The sequence below is a fragment of the Gopherus flavomarginatus genome, chromosome 15, assembly GCF_025201925.1.
Source record: "Gopherus flavomarginatus isolate rGopFla2 chromosome 15, rGopFla2.mat.asm, whole genome shotgun sequence".
In the NCBI taxonomy this organism is placed as follows: Eukaryota; Metazoa; Chordata; order Testudines; family Testudinidae; genus Gopherus; species Gopherus flavomarginatus.
In genome coordinates, this window is record NC_066631.1 from 15,774,553 (window position 1) to 15,799,605 (window position 25,053).

The 25,053-nt window shown below is 46.3% G+C and overlaps 1 protein-coding gene across 1 annotated transcript in view; it reads left to right on the forward strand.

Annotated features, from left to right (window-relative positions):
- The window catches only part of MAPK1 (mitogen-activated protein kinase 1), a 51,753-nt gene extending 47,524 nt beyond the window's left edge, over positions 1-4,229 (forward strand). Inside the window, exon 9 of the mRNA XM_050924000.1 lies at positions 20-4,229. The gene's annotated coding sequence lies outside the window, so the exon portion shown is untranslated. The remainder of the gene's footprint in view (positions 1-19) is intronic.
- Positions 4,230-25,053: the final 20,824 nt, after the last annotated feature.

A 25,053-nucleotide genomic window follows, 5' to 3' on the forward strand; every position in this document is an offset into this window, starting at 1 on the left:
ATGTTTTGTTTTTTTGTAGGACAAGGACTTAAAGGACTGGGCATGCTCAAACGTTGCTGTTCCTCTTCCCAGTTCTTATATCTTTGGTCATGTCTTATGGCCTATCTCAGCTTATCCACTAACTCCTTTGAGCCATTCAGGAGGGCAGTTACTGGTAGTTTTGGCTTTTTATGCTTTCAATTAATTCTTTAAGTCTGAAGAATTGTTATTGATAGTCTTATCCGTAATGCCCATTGTTGACCTGTTGCAGTACTGTACTATAAGTGCACCCACTGCTGACCATACTTTAACTGCTTGCTTTCTGGTTTGAAAGATGCAGTAGTTCTTTTCACTCCTGTACCATTAACCAAGCAGATTACTCATTAACCCATAGAAGTTTGCACCATGAACTATGTTTTTCTGATTTTACTGAAGTCACTGGCATTTTTTAGGGAAAGCTACTATTCAGGGCACTTTAAGTCAGTGACATCCCAATTTTTTTGCACTTCGCCTTTATACAGTAACCGTTTACTCACAATGGGAACTCATTCGTATATACGCCATTAAGGATTACAGCATAGGCCACATTTGCATTAATCTTGCTTATGCACTTATTTAGGTTTTTTATTCTGTACATAAAAAATTCTACACAGCATATTAGTGAATATCTAGGAATACAACTTAACAGAATTCATCTACCCATCTAGAACATTTTTTCCTATGTAGTGAAAAAAATCCTACATTTCCCCTGCCTTTACTAAAATGATTGTGGATACTTGTACCATTCTGGAGGTATAGTACTTCCAAAGTTCATGCTATATGTAGTGTTTACAAGATTTATGCAAAAAGAATGAAAGTGGCAGCTCACTAATATATTTATTCACTGTGTGTTGAAAAATTAATAAAGAACACAATGGCATATTTACCTAATTATGAATGTTTTCCTTAGTAGAAGGCATCCATATGCATTAGTAAGCGGAGAAACCAAAATGTGCTGTTACTAAACTCAGTCTACTTACTATATATACCAATGAAACACTGCAAATGAGGGTGATTAGTTTATATAACATTTGAATTTAATGAATAAATTCAGGGTTCTTGCTGAGAGAAACACTGCATCTTTAAATTAGAAAGTTTGAATTTACTTTTGCTACTACTGCACGTCGGCATCTCCAGTTAATTTCTTGCAACCTACGTTATAATGATTTGTAATCAAGCCTCCGTGAGCTCGTGACGTGAAGTACTGTTCTCTTGTCAAGTACTATCAAACTTTTCTGATAATGCTGAGTTAGGACAGCCAAACAAAGCTAGCACTAAATGATGTTTAAAACTGTATACCTTTTAATGATATTTTCAAGTATTTGTTACTGAAATTGTATAATGTGGAGTTTCCTAGATGTTCTGTTCCAGTGCAGTGCCTCCTTTTCTTTCCCCACTGCTCTCTGTGGTGAGAAACTTGCCTTGTTTAAAATAATTACTGTGCCCTCGCATGACTGTTAAAGCTTTCTGTGCAAAGATGATTGTCTAAGTGCCACATGCCTATGATTGAAAAAAAATCTATTGTTACCTCTGAATTGTGTTCAACTGAAATGCTATTCAACAAATAACTTAGGAAAACTAGTTTTATTTTTAGCTTTTTATTTCTCTGCTGTCTTTTCTCACTTTATTTTGGCAGCAATGAAGAATGGATTGTATAAAGACTGCCTGCTAATATGAACAAAATGCACTTGTAATTCATGGAAATAAATTTAAATCTTATATCTTCACATTAATATTAAGAATTAGTTTTTGGTTTCCTTTTGGATAATGCGTTTGAATGGAAATCAGGTGCCGTTTGTTACTGTAGTGTGTGTATATAAGGATGCTTGCTGGTATGTTATCCCAGGCTTCCTCATAGTACTTCTCTGTCTGCTTTTCAAGATAATTTAGAAAGCCATTAATTTAGATTCTCATTTTATAAGGGTGCTTATCAGATATAAAATTCTGAATTTTCATTTGTTGTAGGTGTTAGTCTGCCAAAACTAATTTTTAATAAACAAGGATTCATCTTCAAAGGGCATTTTCTGTTAGAAAAATCCTATGGTCCATGAATATCTTCGTTGCATACAATATATATTAAGAGCATTATCAGAACACTGCAAAGTTGATCATTGAATTGCTGGTATAGAGCCTATGTTAACAACTTTTCTACAATACTGCACTTGACTGTTGATACTAGTGTAAAAATCTCTTTTGACGTTTCTACGCATTATATCTTCACCAAAATACTTTCCTTGCCCAGTTTCTAAAAGCTAAACTATATCTAGATGCTTGGACACTTGCATGTTCATGGTCACTACAGGAGTTGATTTGGAAAAATATGGAAAGAAGACTGTTATTGAAACATTTAGTTTGCAACAACTCAACTTTAATTTATTAAGGAAGAGCTTTGGCAGCTTGTTTCATACACCCCTTTTCCCATTCATCTTTTAACCATTTTCTTTTTAATATTAGATTTTTTTTTTTTGTATTACGAATTTACTGTCAAGTTGAATCTCTAAAAAAGAGAAGCCATGGGTTTGATTTACTAACATCTGGTGCTTTGGCGCTTTCTTCCTTAGCTATTATTGCTGAATCAGATTGGCATGAAACCACTAACTGCTTTCATCAAAGCGTCATTGGATGATGTTGAGTTGAACTCATTGTCTCAACTGCAGAAGCATGATTTTGTCAGGTTGGAGAATATTTTAAAAGAAGGTGCCTATAATAACAACACTGTTATGTGAATTATTTCATCACTTCATGCTTGATTTTCCTTGCCTGTTCTGTGTATTTGTAGATTATATTTCTGGAAATTCCCATAGACTAGCAGAGAACCGAAAGGCATATTGTTATTGATGTGACACACATGATATGCCTATTAATAGTAAAGATATTTTTCATATAAGGAATGTAAACAGAACTACCAAAACATTCCAGCCTTTATAAATAAATAAATGCAAATACATAAACATGTAATACAAGAAAATTCTGTTTTGGTGGCTCTGGTGATAAGCTTTTTGAGCTCTGCTTTCATGACTTTGGCATCAAAATTCCTCATATCAATATTTTAGATAGTATATAAAATTTGGAGTGTGCAATCCACAGTACAGGGTGAACAGTGTAATGCACTATTTGCTTTCAGGAGTTAGGTGTGATTATATGGCCAAAAGAAACCATAGATGAGTTAAGCATGGTTATCTTTAGTGAACAAATGAGGGAAAAACCTGTTATTGCTGCCACTGTAATGTGCTACAGTATATTTATACCATGTCTCTCACAGTCTGCTGAATAACTATACCGTAGATATAAACTTTTATTAATATATTTGCTTATGTTAATGTAGTTTCTGTAGCCCCCTGATTATTGATAAACTTATTGATTGATTTTTACAGCCAGTGATATGGTATAAATAAATATATGTCCCTGCAGACATACAGGTACGCACATGATTTGGGTCCCTTGCATAGTACTTTTGTATTTGTACAGCAACGTCTTCAAGCAATCTCAAATTTTAGGGAAAATATTTTTGTAAATGCAGTGGCTTAAAAAAGGCACTGAACAATCCTTTTGCGTAAGTTTTAAACACATTGGTCTTTCAAATGGTTTAGTTGGTGATGATTTGAAATACATCACACTAAAATAATGAAAAGTGTACATTTAGTAAAATGAAGCTTACAATGATACTTGTAGCATGTGCTGGATCAAAACTATGTGATGCATTGGAAGAAATTTAAAAGTTGGAGTATCTTTGTAAATCCAGAACAAATTTGTAAAGGTTCAAGGGGATTTACTTATATTGTTGCCTTTTCTTGTGTTGTATCAGTGTAGAACACTCTTTTAAAAAAAAAAAATACTCAAACTGCTTTGTATTTGCTTTGTACTGTTGGTGCCTTCTTAGTCATGTACCCCAAAAGTCCTGCATAGCTAACTTAGTTACAATGGTAGGTTTAAAAGACAAAACAAAGGAAAATTTTATAAAAATCATTTTCTGTATGTTCTTAATCATTATATTGTAACAATTAAACATTTATATTGTGACAGATTTGTGATTTGGTTAATCTGTATAAACAATTGTAAGTAGCAAAGGTTTATATTTTGTCTTGATTCTTTTGATGTTGTAAACGTGCATAATTTTTTTCAAAATCAGTTAACTGAATGTTTTGTTTGTTTCTGGCATCTGACTCTTGTAAAAACAAATGCAAAGATAATCATTAAATTGCGTCCCTGTATTACCAGTGTCGCACAGTATTGTGCATATATAGAATGACTGGAATTTCACTTTTTAATACTAATTGCTACCTTTTTACAAACCACCAATACATATTAGCTTATTACAATTTTATTATTTAAAAATTGACTTTATCAGTTTAACCCTTTAATTGGTGACTATAACCTACATTAATCAAAATATTCTTTAAAAATATACAGGAAACTGATCTTTGGGTTTTTTGGGTCCTCCCTCCTTCCCCCCCATACATAAGTACAGTATACCTGGTTGAAATGAGAACTTGTGCCATCCAAAAGCTGATAGGATAAATTCCCCACCAGTAGGCAGACCTTCATTTAATGCTTGCTTAAAAAGGCATCAGGGGCTTTCAAGTAAATGTTGAATACATGGTCGTGCAAATAAATTCCAATATATGAGGATTCTTTAGTCCTTCTGATACTTGATATTAATACATGATTTACACTTTTATATAAGAAACTCTGAGGAATTCGTTGTTACATTCAACAACTAGCATTTTGGGGTGCTAGTTATTCAAACTAACTTTAGTTACAAGAAAAACAGATCCAGGTTACTTTTGCATCCCACTCTTTGGCGTCCATGTAGAATTAGAGCCAGGCTTGTAATTTGGCTTGTGATCATGGACGTGTTGCAAAGGAGTTGTAATTACATTCCAATTCCATTTGCCTTCAGATCTCTTATCTTTAGCCTGTTTTGGTTAACCTAATGCCTACTGCTTTATTTTTTAATCTTTCTTTGTTAATCATACTGTTTAACTTTATTAACATTAAAAAATATCAATGTTTTGCCTGTGTAAAAGGGAGTTGAGTCAGGGTTATGGTTTGAAATTAGTGAGGGCAGTGTGAGCTTAGCTGCTTTTCGTCCACATAACTCTGTAGTGCAGACCTGGCCTGCTCTAATGGCACAGTGTATTTTGTGATTACATAGCAAAAGAATCTGCATGGATCCCAGCTTTCACTTGAACAGTTTCTTGCGTTTTAGTTTGTGCAAATAACTTAGAAAACATTAGTATAAATATGCAGTGGTGCCTGTCAGCAGAGAGCCTGAAACAAGACAGTCTCCATAAGTAGTAGTTAGCAGAATTACCATGCATGCTCCCTGTGCTGTTCCAGGGGGCAGGAGGTAAAGTCCCATTTGCAGTCAGGCAATGGGAAGAATTAGAAGTGTAGGCTGGTGAAATAGGCAGTATATTAATTAAATCAAATCTTAATGTATTGCTCTTTTCTGTATTAGCAAGATAACTAGATGGAAGACCCAAAGAAGTGTTAAAGATTCAGAGTTGCTGTATCTTTTCTGTAAATCTGATGTCTATAATCAGCACTTCAGATGGTTGAAATACCTAGAAAGGATTTCCTTCAGGATTGTTCAGCTTGAACAAGTTTTACTCATCAGGCACCCAGTAAGTTAGCTAACAAGCTCAGTTATCCTCTGAGGAAGCTTTATTGATCACCTTTTGATATCAGTAGGATCAGTGTCTTCAGTACAGTTGGATTCTGATCTGAAATCAGTGTCTTTGATTTTGGTTATTTCCATTAAACCTCAAATTTTCTCTATGGTTGTCCTCTTTATTAAAAGTAGTATTTTGAAGTCTTTAGACCATTTTACGGAGCATTCATGATCCTGATCCACACATACAGAATCTGTCTTCATTATATGAAAAGGATTATAGACACATCCTGACACACCCTAATGCAGACAAACCCTTCAATGGGAAAGTTTGGTGCAAAGAGCCTCCCTGAATTCCAAGCAGTTCAGATCCACAGGTCAGTATTGGCATACTTATTGACCCAATAAGTTCAGGTAGGACTCTTGGATCCAAAATCCATCTCTGTTCTGATAGAGAAGCCAACTCAACAGATGAAGGTGATGTTTTGTAGGAATATTATGGAGCCTTCCAATATTTCTTGTAATCAGAGCAGTCCTTGTATTCAGCACTCCTATTCACTGGGGGATTCTCCACTGCTGTTGGGCTCTTTAGCCTCTGAGGAACTAGTCTCTGGATCAGATTCTGAAAAGGCCTTCTACTTCAAATGCTCCCCTTCTAAGTATTTCAAATCTTTGAGTAGCCTGTGTGTAATAGACAACTGTGTAAATGGTTATGGCTGCTCAATTCCTAATCACCTCCCCTCATTTTCCTCTGCATTTTCAAGACCCAACTTCTTCCCTTTGCTTTTTCCCATTCCGTGTGAGGTACTGGTATGACAAGTCAATTTACATGCAGTCCTTGTAGCTTTGCAAACAGTCCTTGTAGCTTCACATGCCAAGATGTGCGGAATTAGTTCGTGGTCACAAGAAGGTTGTATTTCCTCTTGGGGAAGGGTGTTCTCCCCCACCCCAAATAAGGTGCCAGTAGCACCTAACAATCATAATGACTGGCATTACATGCATATATTCATAGCTAAAGCTGTGCTAATAAAATTGATTAACATATTTATTGGGGAATTTTTACAGCTGCTATCTTACCTGCAAAGGCAGGACTTCTAGATCATTCCAGAACAGGGTGAGCTTTCCCACTGGCATCCATCCAGAGCAAGAGCTTCACTACTGTCATGACAAAGGACAAATCTGCTAATTAGGATTTGTGAACATGGACTAAAGAGGGGAGGATATTTAACTAGTCATCTGGAAAGCCTTAGAGTCTTCAGAAGGAAAAGACCATGAAGACCATGTGTAAGAAACTTTTGCTTATGTTCTTCTCGCTCAAGCTCTTTCAGATGAAAAAATCCTGAAGAGCTCTCAGCCACCTTTCTGGAGGGGGCTGTGGGTGTGGGGAGAACTCCCTTCCCCAAAAGGATTTGGCAGGAGGCTCTTTACATTTCTCTTAATGTTAGAGCCAGATTGGGGGCTTATTTTTGGAAGGGCAGTCCTGTTTCTATTCAGATAAGCTCTCACCAGCCCTCCTCTAAAGGATTTCTACAGTTTACCAATCTTCTACAGCAGAGATCAGTAGAGTTATTTACATGGAAAAGAAAAGTTTACTTTGCATAACTAGTTCTGAGTTCTCTGCAATGAGTGTTGTGAAGGTTCTCTGCAGAGCCACACTGACCTATCTTTTTGCTCCATGCTCTTTCAGCATTTTAAGATTAAGGGTGAAAACCTGTCCCCACTAAAGTAGATGGAAAGACTTTCATTGTCTTCAGTGGGACTAGAATTTCACCCTAGATATCAAACAAAGAGAAACTGAGGACGTTTGGGGCCAAAGGCTATTATTGCCTCAGGATACTATGATCTGCAGTTAAGACCCATAAGTGTATTGAATGATTCCAAGACTTGAGAGATGGCACTCAATTCCTACAGTGGGGATCTGCAGAGATTTTGCATTCAGAGAACTCTAGCTAGATTGTTGGTAAGTAGTTTTCCTTTCTCCAAGTGCCAGAATAGCCTCTGCTGTAATACTTACAACCTCTGAATAGTGGTGAATTGTTTTCCACTAGTACTGCATTAAAGACATTTTGATGGATTCCCACTTCTGTTAAAGGGGGAATTTATTTGATGGTTTGGGACTCATCTTGGTAAAGATGGTGGCTAAAGCTTTTACAAAATAACTTTTCAGATTCCTCCTAGATCACACACTATGTAGCTGAAGAGCATAGTTAAAAACAGCATAACGTTCCTCAAGGTGTCACAAAGCTCTGAAATGGAGGCTCTGGGAAGCAAAGAATGCTTTGTGATCTGTCAATAATGTGAAGAGACACAGCAGCATGCATGCTGTGTGACATTTGGGAACTTTCTATGTTTGAAATTCTTAATGTGGTTAACATTCAAACACTTACCATGCCCCTCCATGCAAAAAGATATAATTGGCCCCAAGATCACTAGTGTGTGTGTGTGTGTATACAAATACATTAATGTCTCCTACACTACTAGTCTGTTTTGATCACTCCTGAGAAATCACAACGCTAACATGATCCAGGCTGTCTCAGACACACAAAGTAAATTGTTTTTCTTGTTGTATAAATGATAATTTTTTTGACCACCACACTTGGTGGAGCTAGCCCTGGCAGATGTCAGCTGTAGGCTGGGCTGTCAAAGGGCAACTTTTAGTAGATGTGATCCCACTGCAGACCATGCAACTACAGCTGCTCTAACTGGCACTGTTGTAAAATTAATATTTTATTGGGTAGGTGAAAGAGTGAATAGCAATAGAAACTTAAACAGCTTAAAGCTACTGCACTGAAAACTTGTCCCAGATAGAGACAGCTTGATCTAGTAGACAGATCATAGAGATGGGAACATAGAATTCTTCTTCGAGTGATTGCTCATATCCATTCCAGTTAGGTGTACGCGCCGCGCGTGCACATTCGTCGGAAAACTTTTACCCTAGCAACTCAGTGGGCCGGCAGGTCGCCCCCTAGAGTGGCGCCACCATGGCGCTCGATATATACCTCTGCCGGCCCACCCGCTCCTCAGTTCCTTCTTACCGCCCGTGTCGGTCGTTGGAACAGTGGAGCGCGGCTTAGCTGACCTCCACTTCCCTAGCTACTCGTATTTCTCGTATATAGTTACGCAGTTATAACCCTTTTATTTATATATTTGTATAGTTATACGTTTTCTTTGCTAACATGGTTAGTTTAGTTAGCGGGGTTCGGGAAGTAGCCCCTTCCATGAACCCGGTCCCGGAGCCCATGCGGGGCTCACCGGTTTTTCGAATGGGCCGGCGTGCCAGAAGCCGCGGCCGAAGGGAGATCCACACGACTCCTGTTTCAAGTGCCTCAGGGAATCACACTTGACAGCTAAGTGCCCCATTTGCAAGGCTTTTAAGCCGAGAACAAAACGGTGTGGGATTTTCACTTACCCCTCCACCTGGGGCGCCGAGCGATGATCACGCGGCGGGCAGTAGCGCCTCCTTGGCACCGGACCCCGCCGATACTACCAAGGCCTTTCGGCACCGGCCGTCGCCGGCACCGATATCGGCTCGGCACCGCTCCCTTCTTCCGAGGTCGAGAGAGCCTACGATTCCTGCTGGTGCCTGATGGCTCCCCGGCACGCGCCGTGGTTGAGACCCCCTGCTCCTGCTGCTTCCGTGCCATCTGCATCGCAGCCAGGGAGCTCGTCTAAGTTGGATTACCTGGCACCGACGTCGACACCGTCGTTTCCAGTCCCCCAGGGCCACGGAATCCGGTGCCTGGCAGCTCCCCGGCACGCGCCGTGGTAGAGCTTACTGCTCCTGCTGCTTCCGTGCCAACGGCACCGCAGCCAGAGAGCTCATCTAAGACGGATCACCCGGCACCGATGACGTCGGCACCGTCGATCCCGGTCCCACGAGGGCCGTGGAATCCGGTGCCTGACGGCTCCCCGGCACGCGCCGTGGTTGAGCTCCTGCTCCTGCTGCTTCCGTGCCAGCGACACTGCAGCCAGTGAGCCCGTCTAGGTCGGATCGCCCGGCACCAACACCTGCTGAGGCATCGACGACGTCGGCACCGTCGATCCCGGTCCCGTAAGGGCCGTAGAATCCGGTGCCTGACGGCTCCCCGGCACGCGCCGTGGTTGAGCTACTGCTCCTGCTGCTTCCGTGCCAGCGGCACTGCAGCCAGTGAGCCCGTCTAGGTCGGATCGCCCGGCACCGACACCTGCTGAGGCATCGACGACGTCGGCACCGTCAATCCCGGTCCCGTAAGGGCCGTAGAATCCGGTGCCTGACGGCTCCCCGGCACGCGCCGTGGTTGAGCTACTGCTCCTGCTGCTTCCGTGCCAGCGGCACCGCAGCCAGAGAGCTCGTCTGAGTCAGATCGCCCGGCACCGACGCCTGCTGCGGCACCGATGACGTCGGCACCGCCGATCCCGGTCCTACGAGGGCCGTTAGGATCCGGTGCCTGACGGCTCCCCGGCACGCGCCGTGGTTGAGTTACTGCTCATGCTGCTTCCGTGCCAACGGCACCGCAGCCAGAGGGCTCCTCTGAGTCGGATCGCCCGGCACCGACGTCTGCTGCGGTACCGATGACGTCGGCACCGTCGGTCCCGGTCCCACGAGGGCCGTTAGGATCCAGGGCCTGAGGGCTCCCCGGCACGCGCCGTGGTTGAGAGCCCTGCTCCTGCTTCCGTGCAACCTGCATCGCAGCCAGAGGGCTAGTCTCGGTCGGATTGCCCAGCACCGACGCCTCTGAGGCACCGACAATGTCGGCACCGTCGATTCCGGTCCCACAAGGGCTATCGAATCCGGTGCCTGACGGCTCCCCGGCACGCGCCGTGGTTGAGCTTATTGCTCCTGCTGCTTCCGTGCCGACGGCACCGCAGCCAGCCAGCTTATCTAACTCGGATCGCCCGGCACCGAACCTCGGTACCGTCAACCCCGGTCCCACAAGGGCCGTCGAATCCGATGCCTGACAGCTCCCCACTATGCGCTGTGGTTGAGCCTGCTGTTCCCTCCACGCCGGAGACGTTACCGACGGCGAGGAATTTCATTGCCATGACAGAGTCGATGCTGCCTGATACAGTCTCTTCAGGTGACCGTCCTCTGTCAGCACAGCAGAGCGGCACCGTTCATGATTACGGTCCCGCAGGCACTCCAGGTTCTGTCGACACGCCCGGCACCATCGGCAGTCCCGATGCTGTTTCCTCATCGGTACTGGTCACACTCGCTGCACCGCCCGGTATTCCGTTCGCCGACCCGCTGTCGGCACCGTTCCGACTCCCGGCGCCGCGGCGGATACCTTGACTCCTGTAGTCTCTCCCCGAGCCTCGAGATCTCGGTTGACCTCCCGGCACCGTTCTGGTTGCGGGTCTGGATCTCGTTCCAGGTACCGGTACGCCTCCCGGTGCCGGTCCCCGGTGCCGAGTTGGGCAAGGTCCGAGTGAGTCAGAGACTCTGCCTGTGCCTTCTTTAGTACCTCCGTGGCAGTCCGCACACGCATCTGTGTCATTCCATATGCGCAGGTTCTATGCTCAGGACCATGATCCTGGCATGATGGCCAGCGGGCGCCCGCCCCAATGCCGAAAGAGGCTTGGCGCATGGGCTTGCTTGGCCGCCAGGGTACTCTGCAGAGGCCCTACAGTTCTAGGTAGCAAAGCAACAAGCCTTGCTTAGCTGCAATACTTATAGCACCGGGGTGAAGGAGTTTTCCTTCAGACCTCCCGCCAGGAGTCCGCTGCCGTCTCGGAGGACAGAGGAAAGGAGGTTCCCGGAGCGTCCCTCCAGGCCTCGTTGGACGCAGCAGACACTGCGGCCAGGACTCTGGCCTTGGGCGTCGCCATAAGGTGCATGGCTTCAGGTTTCAAACCTCCGACGGGAGCTGCAGTTTGCCATTCAGGATTTACCCTTTGTTGGTAAAGGCCTCGTCGTGGCAGGGACAGCCCCAGGCTGCGAAGCCTGGTGGTCAATGGGCTCCTAATGCGCTCTCTAAGCATGCATACGCCGGCGATTAAACGCAGGCCTTTCTGGCCCCAGCCGCCATACTCTGTGCCTAGCCAGAGGCAGAACTTTGGCTAACGGCAAGGCCAAGGTGGTCGCGGACGAACGTCAGGCCCCCTAAAGAGCCAAGGTCAAGGTCCCTCGTAATTACCACTGGGACCGGAGACGAACCTTCCAAGGTGTACCTGGGGACAGTGTATCACCTTTAATTTGCTCCAGCCCTGTCCCCCTTCGGCGGGCGAAAGGGGCGAGGGGTTTTACTCCCGTTATGCCCTAGTCCCCCACGCGGGCACAGGTCAGACCTTCCTGGTCCTGCACGGACTCAACCGGTTTAGAATGAGGTTGAAGTTCTGCATGGTATCCCTGGGAACCATTATTCCATCCTTACCTCCTGGGGGCTACTATGCCGCCCTGGATATGAGGGACGCGTACTTTCGTGACGCCATCTTCCCTCCGCACAGGAGGTACCTCCGCTTTATAGCCAACGGTCACTCTCCTGGCTTACGGCCATAGTCGCCGCCTACCATCGATTCGCTTATCCGAGGAGACTCTGAGACACAAACCGCTCAGTGCGTGGACATCGTCACGGTCTTATTCACAGGCCAAGGCCTGATGGTTCCTATAGAGCAATCCACTCTGGTTCCCACGCAGAGGTTGGGCTTCCAAGGGGCTATCCTGGTCTCCTACCCAGCTGGAGCCTGCTTATCACACCTGCGGTTTTAGGCGATGGCAACAATCATAGGAGGTCGAAGGGCTTTCCCAACGACCTCGACTTGTTCTTGTCTCAGTCTCCTGGGTCCATGGTTGCCCGCAAGTTTGTATCCAAACACGCCACGTTCCGCCTCCGTCCTCGCCAAGTCCGGCCCACCTCGGCGTACCGCCCGGACAGGGAGCCAATGGTCATGGTGGTCACCGTTCCCTCGAACACCATAGACTCCCTAGAGTGGTGGCTACCTCCCTCCCTGATGTGGGCAGGGATGCGGTTTCATCCGCCCCAGCCCTCACTGCCCGGACGACGGACGCGTCATCTCTCTGCTCGAGTGCTCATGGTCACCCCCGGGCTTATGGCCTTTGGTCTTCTTGGGAGCTGGCATTCCACATCAATGCCCCAAAAATGAGAGTAGTCCGCCTGGCGTGCCAGGGGTTCCGGCGGCAGCTGCGAGGCCGTTGTATCTCGGTGTTTACGGCCAACACAACGGCCATGTGCTTCATGAGTATCCGGGGAGGGACATTGCCCCCCCCCCCTTTTTTGTCAGGAGGCCATCCATTTCCGGGTCTTTTGCATGGCCCATTCGATGGAGCTGGCGACGTCCTTTCTCCTAGGTGTTCGGAACGTCTTAACGCTTTGCCTCAGCAAGTCTTTCTGCTCTTACGAGCGATCACTCTGCCCCATGTGAGGCGTTCGGCTTTCCGGAAGTTGAGATGTTTCCTCACACAGACCTGTTCGCTCACTGCGAGAGCAGGAAATGTCAGATGTTCTGCTCCTTCCGAGGTCTCTCCGCAGGATCGATCTTGGACGCATTCCTGATGCCGTGGAGAGGCCAATTGCATTATGCCTTCCCACTGTTCCCACTGGTCTGCTAGGTCCTGCTCAAACTCCGCAGGGGCAGAGCGTGCATCGTCATGATCACTCCAGAGTGGTCCAGGCAGCACTGATTTACCATGTTGCTCGGCCTGTCAGTAACAGACCTAATTACCCTTCCACCCCACCCAGACCTCATCACTCAGGGCGACAACGGGCTTTGTCGCTCGGTCCTGCAGCTGGTTTACCTCACGGTGTGGCTGCTGCGTACCTGAGTCGGGGTGACGGGCAGCCTTCCACCTGGTCAACGGTCAGGGCCAGGTGGAAGTGTTTCTTCTACGGCTGCAATACGCTCGATCTTGCTCCTGCTGAGGTCTCGATCCCCTCTATTTGGCCTGCCTCTGGCCTTCAGCGGCAGGGCCTGACGGTATCATTGCTGAGGATACACTTAGCAGCCTCTCTACCTCCCAGCAGGCTAAGGTGGCCGTTCCCTGTTCTCACGATCTATGGGTTCGAGGTCCCTCAAGGGCTTGGAGCGCTCGCACCCTCGGGCGCACCGCCCAGCCCCGACCTGGGAGCTCAGCCTCGTTTTAACCAGACTTATGTCTCCCTCAGTCGAGCCGTTCACGACTGGCCCTCTGCTATGCCTGTCCTGCACGACAACTTTCCTCGTAGCTGTTACGTCTCCTCCCTAAGGGGTTTCGGCCTTTCATGTTACCCACAGCTCAACGCAATGGACATAACCATTGCACTCCTTGGGCATCTGTGCAGGGCTCGCATTTATATTGTGCTGACAGACCCATCTCCTAAGGTGCCCCGGCTCTGTCGCGGTAGCGGGCCAAAGGAAGGGCTTGCTTGTTTTCCTCTCAGAGGATCTCATCTTGGGTGATGGCGGACATCCCCACTTGTTATGATTTGGCTCATATTTCACCAAGCCACATCACCATGCATTCTACCAGGGCTCAGGCTTCGTCTGCCGCCTTGCTGGCTCGTGTACCTACCCACGAGATCTGTCGCGAAGCTCCATTGGTCCTCGGTCCATACCTTTGCTTCGCAGTATGCCCTGGTTCAACAGTCAAGAGAGGCTGTGGCCTCTGACTCGGCAGTTTTCATTTTGCCGCATTTCACTCCGACCCCACCGCCTACGTAAGGCTTGGGATTCACCTAACTGGAATGGATATGAGCAATCACTCGAAGAAGAAAAGACGGTTACTCACCTTTGTAACTGTTGTTCTTCGAGATGTGTTGCTCATATCCATTCCACACCCGCCCTCCTTCCCCACTGTCGGAGTAGCCGGCAAGAAGGAACTGAGGAGCGGGTGGGCCGGCAGAGGTATATATCGAGCGCCATGGTGGCGCCACTCTAGGGGGCGACCTGCCGGCCCACTGAGTTGCTAGGGTAAAAGTTTTCCGACGAATGTGCACGCGCGGCGCGTACACCTAACTGGAATGGATATGAGCAACACATCTCGAAGAACAACAGTTACAAAGGTGAGTAACCGTCTTTTTTTATTCTAGCTCTGTTCATAGAACTTGATGTGTGGGTTTGAGCAACTCACCTGCCCTCTGTTCCTCATCTCTAAAATGGAAATAAATACTACTAGTATTTACTGACAGTTATTTCCACTGTACATCTGGTAGGATTGCCCTTTCTTTTGATGGTAGGTAGCTTAGTCTCTGTCTCAGATGGCAGAGGATTTCTTTAGAATAGACATCTAATTGTATCTTATTTACTTGGTGGGGAATATGAACTGCAGCTACCATTAATTTTATTAGAGCTAATGCTAGACTTGAATACAAGTCCAAGAGAAGAAAGGTCAGTGCATTTCCTATCTAGCCACAATGCTTGTTATAGAACCTTTGAAAACCATACTTTTACAGTAAAAAGGGAATATAAAAGCATGCAAAATATGTTAAAACTTGAATTTATGATCACTTAAAAGACTTGGCATATGCCTTTTTTGGTTCATTGTGATGTATTAAGGCCTGAAAGAGACTCTTTTTTCCTACCTTTATTTAAAAAAAACAAAACACAAAAACCAAAACATTAGAAAGTCAGACTGTTTAGACTGGAGTATACTGACTTGAGAACTAGTGAAATAGACACATCACAAAAATGAATTGAACAATCAGGTGAAGGATTTTTAGTCACTGTTTTTAAAACCTTTTTTTTTCCTGACCCTTGTTTCATTTCAGTGACTGACACACGTTCGGTAAAGGAAGTGCCTCTTCAGTTGAAGTTATTAAAACTAGCAAACATCTCTGTGACCTCTCAGATGTTCACCAGCAAAACAAAGGAAGACCAAACTTGACATTCCTCATGTTTCTAGGGGTTTTTTATGCAAAAACTTCAGCCTTTTTATTAAAACATAAAAGCCTTTCAGGCTTTCTTGAAAGAAAGAAAGAAAGAAAGAAAAAACTCATAAACCAAATTTTTAAAAAAAATCCTTTGTAGGCCACTTTTTAAACTTAAATATTCAGATGAGTTTTGCTAAATTCTGTTAGTATAAGGGGTATAGCTTTCTGTTTTTACTTCAAGTAACTTGGCTATAAGTAGGTTGTTATGAAAAACATTATGAAGCTAAACATGAGGTCACAAGATGCTCCATATGGGGAAAGGGGAACTGTGGCCAAATGTGGAGGTATAGTCAGGTCATAACTTTAAGTTCAGCTGTAAAAGAGATTTTTCTTTTCTGTCATTGAAAATAGTAGCTTGGGGAAGGTGGTATTTTAGGAGAACTGTATTAGACTATTTACAGTTGAATTGCTGACATGTTTCACTGCACATTCCTTCAGGCATAATGTGGTGTTCTAGTGTTCCATAGGTCTGCATGATTCAAGTGTGATAAACTTAATCACTGGTTTTCTCCTTGTGACAATAAGTGGTATGGTACCAAAAGCAAAAAGCACAAAGATTCTGTATGCAGTTAGTAGTGGAAATAATAATTACTGTGCAAATTCTGTTTTAAAAGTTGCCTTCCCATTGTTTTGTTGGTTGTCCCCAGAGCAGACTATGTTGGTTTGACAGTCTCTCCAGGCTATTACAGCTGTGGGAGAGAGTGTCCTGACTGTCATTTTTTGTTTGGTTTTAGGGAGCTGCTACCACCATTTAATAGCATTAACAGCACACTCTGGTGCTTCTGGTGCTATTTTAAATGTGTTTCTCCTGGAATAACTGTCTTAAGGTAGCTACCAAACTTTATTAATGGGTCTGTAGAGTTTCTCCAGGTCTGTACCTACCCATCTTTCCTCTGCAAGAAGGCCAGGCCCAGCACTGGTGGGCCTTGGATTTACCTTAAGAGGGGGATATCTGCTCTTCTTTGGTTTGGGATTCCACTTGCGTTAAACCTAGACTCCAAACCTATAGATAATAGAACTCTAAAAGGTCATGGGACATTGTAACGAGCTGGCAAACAAGCTCAGTTGTACTGATACTGGAGGACAATGCACAGGCAATATGGAGTGCCTAGGAATTATCTCAAGTTCTGAGAGCCTAGAATTACCCAAAGGAATAATTGTACACAGTAGTTGTGAGTATTTATTTCAGTGATCAATGCCTGCACTTTACTTCATTTGAACCAATAAACAGCCCCTCGCATAAACACCCTGAGGATCTGGTTTCCTGCTAATATGGAACATGACTCTCCATCACAGAGGTGATGTTCTTTCAGCCAAGTAACTATTTGATTGTGTTTGTGAATTCTCTGTTGCTATATAATTCCACCCCTTTGTTTCCAGTTATTTCTGACTTGCTTGGCCATGTAGCAAGGCAGTCCTGTGTAATTTTCCTATGTGATGGGTGTTTTTGTTTTCACTTGATGCCCTGCTCTAAAAGGAGAAGGAAAGAGATTGTATCTTCTCCCCACTTCCTACATCTTGTAATTCTGCCATTTGTATCAAAGGGTCAGTTCATGATCATTTCTTTGCTGTAGCAGCTCCTAGGGTATGGACATTTCTCCCCCTAGACATCTGCCTCCGCACATCCTTCCTCACTACTTTTAAATGCATCTGAAAACTATTTTTCTAGAAAAATTTTTAGTTTTAACCTGTTAGCTTCCATAGAATTCACCCTAAGCCTACCTCCATCCCTCCCTCCTACTTTCCACTCCCACTTTTTTTCATATTTGCTGCTAATAGCATTTTAAATAGTGTAGTATTCCAAGTGCCTTGGAGTAGAGTTGTAAACCAAATTACCATGTACATATCTGGCCAAGTTATTAGTGTCAGTAAGACAATTAAAGTCTGCCACAAAGTACAGTGTTTTTTAGGGACCCTGTTCATATCTGTCATTGCTGGGACACTGCTAGCTCTACACCACGCTGTACTGTCTTGTTTGGGAAGTGTACCTTGCTCTAAGAGATTTATATGAAGCATGAGGACTGTGCTGTTACCAAAAAAATCTTTCTATGACTGCTGCCGGTACAGCAGTTCAGTGCCGGTAATAGATTCCAGGCAGTCATCACACTGAAAACAATCACTTCTGTAGCCAGTAATTTTGTAACGTAATTTGCTAGATGACGACGAAACACATCAACACTAATGTCATCTGGCCATCGATGTAGCAATTGTACTTATTATTTATCTCCAGCTTTCTGTATAGAAAGAGAATATACTTCAATGTAATTTATGGATGGAGGCTGTGGTTAGAAATCTGTTGCTGTGGTATCATATTGTCCTTGGAACCTGGCAGCTGCAGCAGGGTATTGTTAGTTTTCTACTCAGTTGAGGGATCAGCGGAAAAGAGAGAGGGGATGACCTGTGTAAAGAATTCAGAAAAATAAAACACTCAATTTTAGTTCAAATATAGCAGTACTATTTTCCTTGTATCCTCTTCAGGGCTGCTATTGTGTACCCACAAGGGAACCCAGCTGATGGAAGGTCTGGCTGCTGCTGGAGATATGGTAGCAAGGAGAAAGTTGGGATGTGCAGAGAGGTGTCTAAGGTCAAGATCACCTCTAACTCCTGAAAAAAACTGCATTAAGAACTAGCATAAACCTCAACAAGATTTTAAGCTCTTTGGGGCAAAGACTGCCTTCTGCATGTTTGTATAAGGCCTACTGCAATAGTGGCCTTTCAGCATTACCACAGTACTAATCATTAATAATTCTACGTTTCTGAAGCTGGTGCTATGATGAGGCAGGATTGCCTTGGGGAAGCTATGAAATAGCTTAAATATGGTATTAGGCTAGGCTGAACTGGCTGTAGATTATCCACAGTGATGCAGGAAGGATAAACTGCATCCCACCCAAACCTACCTGGATCTGGGATCTCCATGCGTGCGTATCTAGGGAGCACACTGACCCTCCAAACAGAAGCAGGTTTCTTCACGATGGATTCATGAGACCCAGGAGCGGTGCCAGGGTTTTTGGCGCCCTAGGCACAGGGCCGGTTCTAGCCATTTCGTCGCCCCAAGCATGGCGGCATGCTGCAGGGGGCGCTCTGCCGGTCGCCAGTACTGCAGCTCCAGTGGACCTGCCGCAGGCGTTCCTGCGGATGCTCCATCGGAGCCGCGGAACCAGCGGACCATCCGCAGGCCTGCCTGCAGGAGGTCCACCGGAGCCGACTGCTGCCCTCCTGCGCTCCCGGTCAGAGCCGGCCCTGCCTAGGCAGGGGTCCTTCCCGTGCTCCCGGTTGGCAGCAATTCTGCGGCGGGGGGGTCCTTCCGTGCTCCCGGTCTTCGGGGCACTTCAGCAGCGGGTCCCAGAGTGAGTGAAAGACCTGCCGCAGAATTGCCACCAAAGACCCGGAGTGCGGAAGGACCCCCTGCCGCCGAGGGCGGCAAAATGCCACCCCCCCAAATCCTAGTGCCCTAGGCGACCGCCTAGGTCGCCTAAATGGAAGCGCCGGCTCTGATGAGACCGGGGGTGGGAGGCTGTACTATTCAAAATATGCAGTCCTTAAAACCTGACGTAGACACTTGCTAGGGGTGGCTTGACAGTCTTGGCCTCTGTGCCAATGCAGCTACCTCCCACTGGTTTTTGTTTTGATGGGGAAAATTGCACCCTGTTTGACCAGAAGCAATCCCAATCAAAGTGAGGTTTTCTTAAGTCTGGACCCCCTATCCACAAATTCCATTGGAGGCAGCCCTTCCTCTCACTGTAGTTTTCAGTTTAGGCTAGACTAGATAGAGGACTGTGCAGCAGCAATGAAGTTTGTGGCACTTGTACAAGTATTCATATCTGCAAATTGTCATACACTTCCTTGAAGAAAGATAGCAGCAATTAACAAGTGGTGTCCATTTCAGCCTCTAAGGTGCCTTACTCAAAACATGCAAGTATTGCCTTAGCATTCACTTACTCTGAAGATGGATTCATGATGACATTTTTCTGTTAACTGAAATTTTGCATGTATGTACTTTTTACTTAAACCTGTGAATCACTCGAATAGCTACTTTTCACAGTGAAAAGGAGCATGACTTGGTTTCGGTGAAAGTACTTTGCACCTACTTGCTACCTCTACTCGCACTCGAGAGAAATAGTATTTAATTAAATCGTCTCATGTTTGCCCTTTTTTTTAATTTTTTTTTTTTAACATTCTCCCTCCAGTGTTCTGGGCACATGTCTTAAGAACAAAAGATCTGTCAAATAAACTAATAACAAATGATATCCCCCCTTCCCCCATAGCTTATCAGGTGTAATAAATCTCTCTCACCCCTTGAACCCAGGTATGCTCTCCATACCCCTTTCCTGTCTTAAAAGCCTGGGAAAATAAGTCTTGCAGTGTGCTTCTAAGGACAACAGTCTTGGTCTCTGTTTTGGACCAAGGAAGGAAGTAGGTTCCAAAATGAAAGAACCTTTCCTGAAAACATCCTGAGAGCCTATTGCAGCTAAACCAAGGGCCTCTCAGCTTGTATGTTTATGATATCAACAGTAGTGTTGCTACATCAGGAGAGAAGCAGTCCTTCATTTTAGCAAGAAGATGATGAAGATACTTGATTCCAGTTTGCTTCTCCATTTCCCACAGGTCTTCAGAGGCCTGAAGAACTGGAGTTTCCTCAGAAACAAGGCAACTGAACATCTCAGAAGTTGGTAATAGGATCTATTCTAGACCCTTTCACTTCAAGAAAGCCTAGAGCTGCAGTGAGCAAAATTTATTTCTACATGATAGCTAATCAGTGGCCGAGGTAGAGTGAATATGGTGGGTTCATTTTAGTTCACATGGACAAATGGCCATATAAAAGTAGGCTAGGAAGGATTAGATTTTTGAGTGTCAATAAACATTGATTTTGCCAGACACCCACAAACCAACGAAAAAATATTTCCATCAATGATAAATATTTAGAGAGAGGCAAAATGAGAAAAATGCTGTTTGAATGCTTTGTAAAGGCTGTCATTAAATAATTGGCACCCCTACAATATCCTGCAACTGTTAAAATGTAAATCAATTAAAATGGGGGAAAATGCAGAACATCCACAATTGCATGCAACTGTGGAAAATGTACATTGATAAATATAAAAATGCTTTAAAATAAACATTGATATTCATCAAAATCATAAAATAATAATCTAATTCTGCTAATCCTACATCAAAACCATCATTGCTCATTGGCACTCTGGTTAACAGTCTTGTCAGAGGGCCAGGGCCTGAATGGGCTGGGAGACTGAACTATTTTCTCCCTTTATGTTTTGATCCCAGAACATATTTTCTTCCCTCCCTATTGGTTGTGTTCTCCTATCCTTGCTTACACTTCCTTTGCTGCAACTTCATTCTTGCAGTCCTTCACCCATTCCATCTACCTTGTCATCACTTCCAACTCTACGTTGCCCTTCTTTTTCCCGCACCCATTGTTCTATTAACTCATCTCCCCCTTTTCCCTCTCTGCATCTGATCTCCCACTATGTCATTACATTTCTTCTTTTTAATGTGGAACTAACATGATAGTTGCCATCCATCATGCTGATCACTCTGATTACATGTTGCATCCTCCCCCCTTCTCTCTCTCACCTTCTTTCTTTTGTCTGTGTATATTGTAAGCTTTGGGGGACAGAGACTATATTTTATTGTATGTACAGTGTCTAGAGACAATGGGGCCCTGGTCCCAATGTGAGGCGTTTGGGTACCAGTGAAATATGAATAATGTACTCCCATCTGTATAGGTAGTCTCTCAAGGAGTCAAGAATACAGTGGAGAAGCTGACACTGCCTCTGCTTATACTGTAGGCACTTTGTGGCTAAGAGGATTTTCATTCTTCCAGGACTGTCCATCTACCACCTTTTACAAGCACTACATTTCACATGCACTATAAAAAGAAACCAAGAAAATGTATGATGACTGAGAGTTACTTCATGTAGCATTTGCTATTGGTTAATTTTGCCTGTAGGTGATATTTTTCATCAACCAATTCATGGAGATTCTGTGGCCTGCATTGTGCAGGAGGTCAGACTAGATGATCAGAATGGTCCCTTCTGACCTTAAAGTCTATGAGTCCTCAAAGGGCAAAAGAACCCATATTGGACCAGCTAAGCATATAATGAAGTCTTTTATTTAACCTCCTCCCCAAAAAATCTGAATTAACCTGTCCAAGGAAGGAAAATATTGTGTCCTGCAGCTGTGGTCAACAAATCTCTAGTGTTATTTATTTCAATGATGTCAGAACTATTAGGAGAATTCATCTGAGTGCAGATTGTAGCCTGTTACTATGCCATCTGCTGGTGAAACATTACAATTAATGTAATTTATTTAAACAATAAAATGGCTGAATTAAGCTAATTCACAAAAATCATTTATATTTTTATAGCACCTTTCATGCAAATAGCTCCCAAAGGGTTTTTCAAAATGTTCTACAAACTAGGGATCATCAGTGAAATGCCACCACAACAATTTAGTGCAGGAAGTGAAGGATGCCATATTGAAACTTCAGGAGAAAGATTTGTTTACATTATTGTACTAAGTACACTTTGCACATACGAAGTAAGAGTAGCCAAGGGAGAAAGAAATAAGAATTATCCCCAACTTAAATCTTTGTTAGGTTTGGATTAGTTTCACTATGTGCCCCTTTTCCTTCCCCCACTCACCATTGCTGAGATCTTAAATGGATCTTGGCAATTCTAACAGTTCCCGAGTACAGCACCCCACATGTTCTTCAAACTTTGCAAATTCACACAGTGCAATAGCATCAGGTGCTTCTCTGTGGCAGAGCATGAGATTTGGCACATAGCCAAAATTTAACTGCAGAGCCAAATGATCCTATTCTCACCCTACCCCTAAATGTATGTGGATCCAAAGAAGCTAAATTTAGGACTGAAGAGACTATTTGAACTAGGGGAAAGGAACTGAAAGTCTCGGGGCAGGGGCGAAGAGAGAGTTGGAGATCAGAGGGAAGAAACATTGCTATAGCTATCAGCAATGTGAAAGTTGGGGCAAATATTTAAAGAACTCATAGAAAGTGAATAAAGATGCAGAGCTAACCTTGAATCTCAGAATCTCCCACAAGCAAGTGCATTGACAAAATGAGGAAGTGAAGAGTGAGAAAGCAGTTCTAGATGTACAAATATTCTACTAACTACTGTATTTGTTGAGGAGAGAACATGATTAGAGCTGGGGAATGGCAGGTAGGAGACCTGGGTTCTTCTTCGAGTGATTGCTCACATCCATTCCAGTTAGGTGTGCGCGCCGCGCGTGCACGTTCGTCGGAAACTTTTTACCCTAGCAACTCCAGTGGGCCGGCAGGTCGCCCCCTGGAGTGGCGCCGCCATGGCGCCCAATATATATCCCTGCCGGCCCACCCGCTCCTCAGTTCCTTCTTACCGCCGTGTCGGTCGTTGGAACTGTGGAGCGCGGCATAGCTGTCCTCCACGTCCCTAGCTCTCCTTGTTTTTCTATCGTTATCTCTATTGTAGTTGTTAATTAGACTGTTAGTTAGATAGTAGTAGTTAAGTGTTAAGTAGTTGTAAATAGTTTTTCGCCGGGGGCTTAGCCCTTCCCGGCACCCGGCACCGGGCTCATGCCTGGTTCGCCGGGCTTCAAGCAGTGTGCGGCCTGCAAGAAGCCTATGCCCACGAGCGACCCCCACGACGCGTGCCTGAAGTGCCTGGGGGAATCGCATAGATCCGACAAGTGCCGCATCTGCAAGGCTTTTAAGCCAAGGACTAAGAAGGAGAGGGATCAAAGGCTCCGGACTCTCCTCCTGGAGGCGGCACTTGACCCGGCGGCTTCGCAGGCCGTGATGTCGGCGCCGGCACCGGATCGCACCGGCACCGAGAAGACTCCCCGGCACCGACCTTCTCCGGCACCGGGGACAGAGCCTAGGCCGTCGAAGTCCACTACTCCGGCCAGGCACACCCGAGTGGAGCGCCCGGCCTCAGCATCGGCCGCGGCGCCGCCGGCACCGTCGACTCCGGGCCCGGCGGGTCCGTCGAGTCCGGTGCCGCCAAGCTCCCCCATGACATCTGGGGTCGAGATAGTGGTGCCATCTACACCAGAGACCTTCGCCTCGGCACGGGACCTCATAGCCATGACCGAGCCCACTCAGCTACCACCCCCGGTACCTCCGGTGCGGGTTGTGTCCAGAGGCAAGCCTATGATGTCGGCACCGTCCCGGGACTCTCGTTCTCGCTCCAGGTCCCGACGTCAAGGTCGCTCCAGATCCCGCCGCCGCTCGCAGTCCCGGCACCGCTCCCCTCAGCGGTACCGGTCGCACTCGCGGCGCCGGTCGACACCGAGACGGTCGCGGTCAGAGTCCAGCCGTCGTTACCGGCACCGCGAGTCCAGGAGCCGATCCAGACGTTCGCCGCACCGGTCGACCTCCCGGCGCCGAGCTGGTGGCAGGTCCCGGTCCCGGTCGACCTCCCGGTACCGAACCGGTGGCAGGTCCCGATCCCGGCACCGAAGCGGCGCCCGGTACCGATCCAGATCCCGGCACCGTGGCAGAACTCGGTCCCGCTCCCGGCACCGTTACGACTCCCGGCACCGGTCCCCGGCACCGAGACGATCGCCCGTGCCGGCCCGCGCGGACCACTACCATCCAGGGTCCGCTCCGCCATGGCCCTCGAGGCAGCCGTCCGTGTCTTCACTGGCGGACAGTGGGTACGCGCTGGGCACCGACCGGCAGGCGGCGCTGTTCAGCGAGCCTCCACAGCAGGACGCAGCCCCACAGCAATGGGGTTTCTGGACACCCTGGGCGTATCATCAGGCCCAGGGCCCCCAGCAGCTCCCTGCCAGGCCGGCGACTGCAGAGCGCAGGGCACCTGAGGCCTCGTTGTCTCGCCCCCCTCCCTCCCCGGATGGGGAGGAAGGATCCAAGCAACAGGACTCCACTTTGGCTCCTGAGGCAGAGGCGAGGGCCGAGGGAGACCCCCCTTTAGACACCTTCTTGCCGGGGGTCTCCTCATCTTCTTCCCCTGATGAAGCGGTGGCTGGGACCTCCTCCAACAGCCCCCCCCCGCTGGACCTCAGGGCGCACCAGGACCTCCTCCGGCGAGTAGCCCAAAACCTGAGTCTACAAGCCGAGGAGGTCTCGGAGGTAGAGGACCCTATTGTCACCATCCTCTCCGCAGACGCTCCCACCAGGGTCGCCCTGCCGTTCATACGGACCATCCAGGCCAACGCCACCACCATCTGGCAGTCCCCGGCCTCCATTCCTCCCACTGCGAAGGGCGTCGAGAGGAAGTACATGGCTCCTTCTAAGGGCTACGAGTACCTCCACGTACACCCGACTCCGTGTTCCCTGGTGGTCCAATCCGTCAATGATAAGGAGCGTCATGGTCAGGAGGCTCCAGCCCCCAAATCCAGGGAGGCTAGGCGGATGGACCTCCTCGGCCGTAAGGTGTACTCGGCGGGGGCGCTGCAACTCAGGGTCTCCAACCAACAGGCCCTGTTAAGTAGATACGCCTTTAACTCCTGGGTGGCAGCAGACAAATTCAAGGAGCTGTTGCCACAAGACGCTCGTCAGGAGTTTGCGGCCATCTTAGAGGAAGGCAAGAAGGTCGCACGCACGTC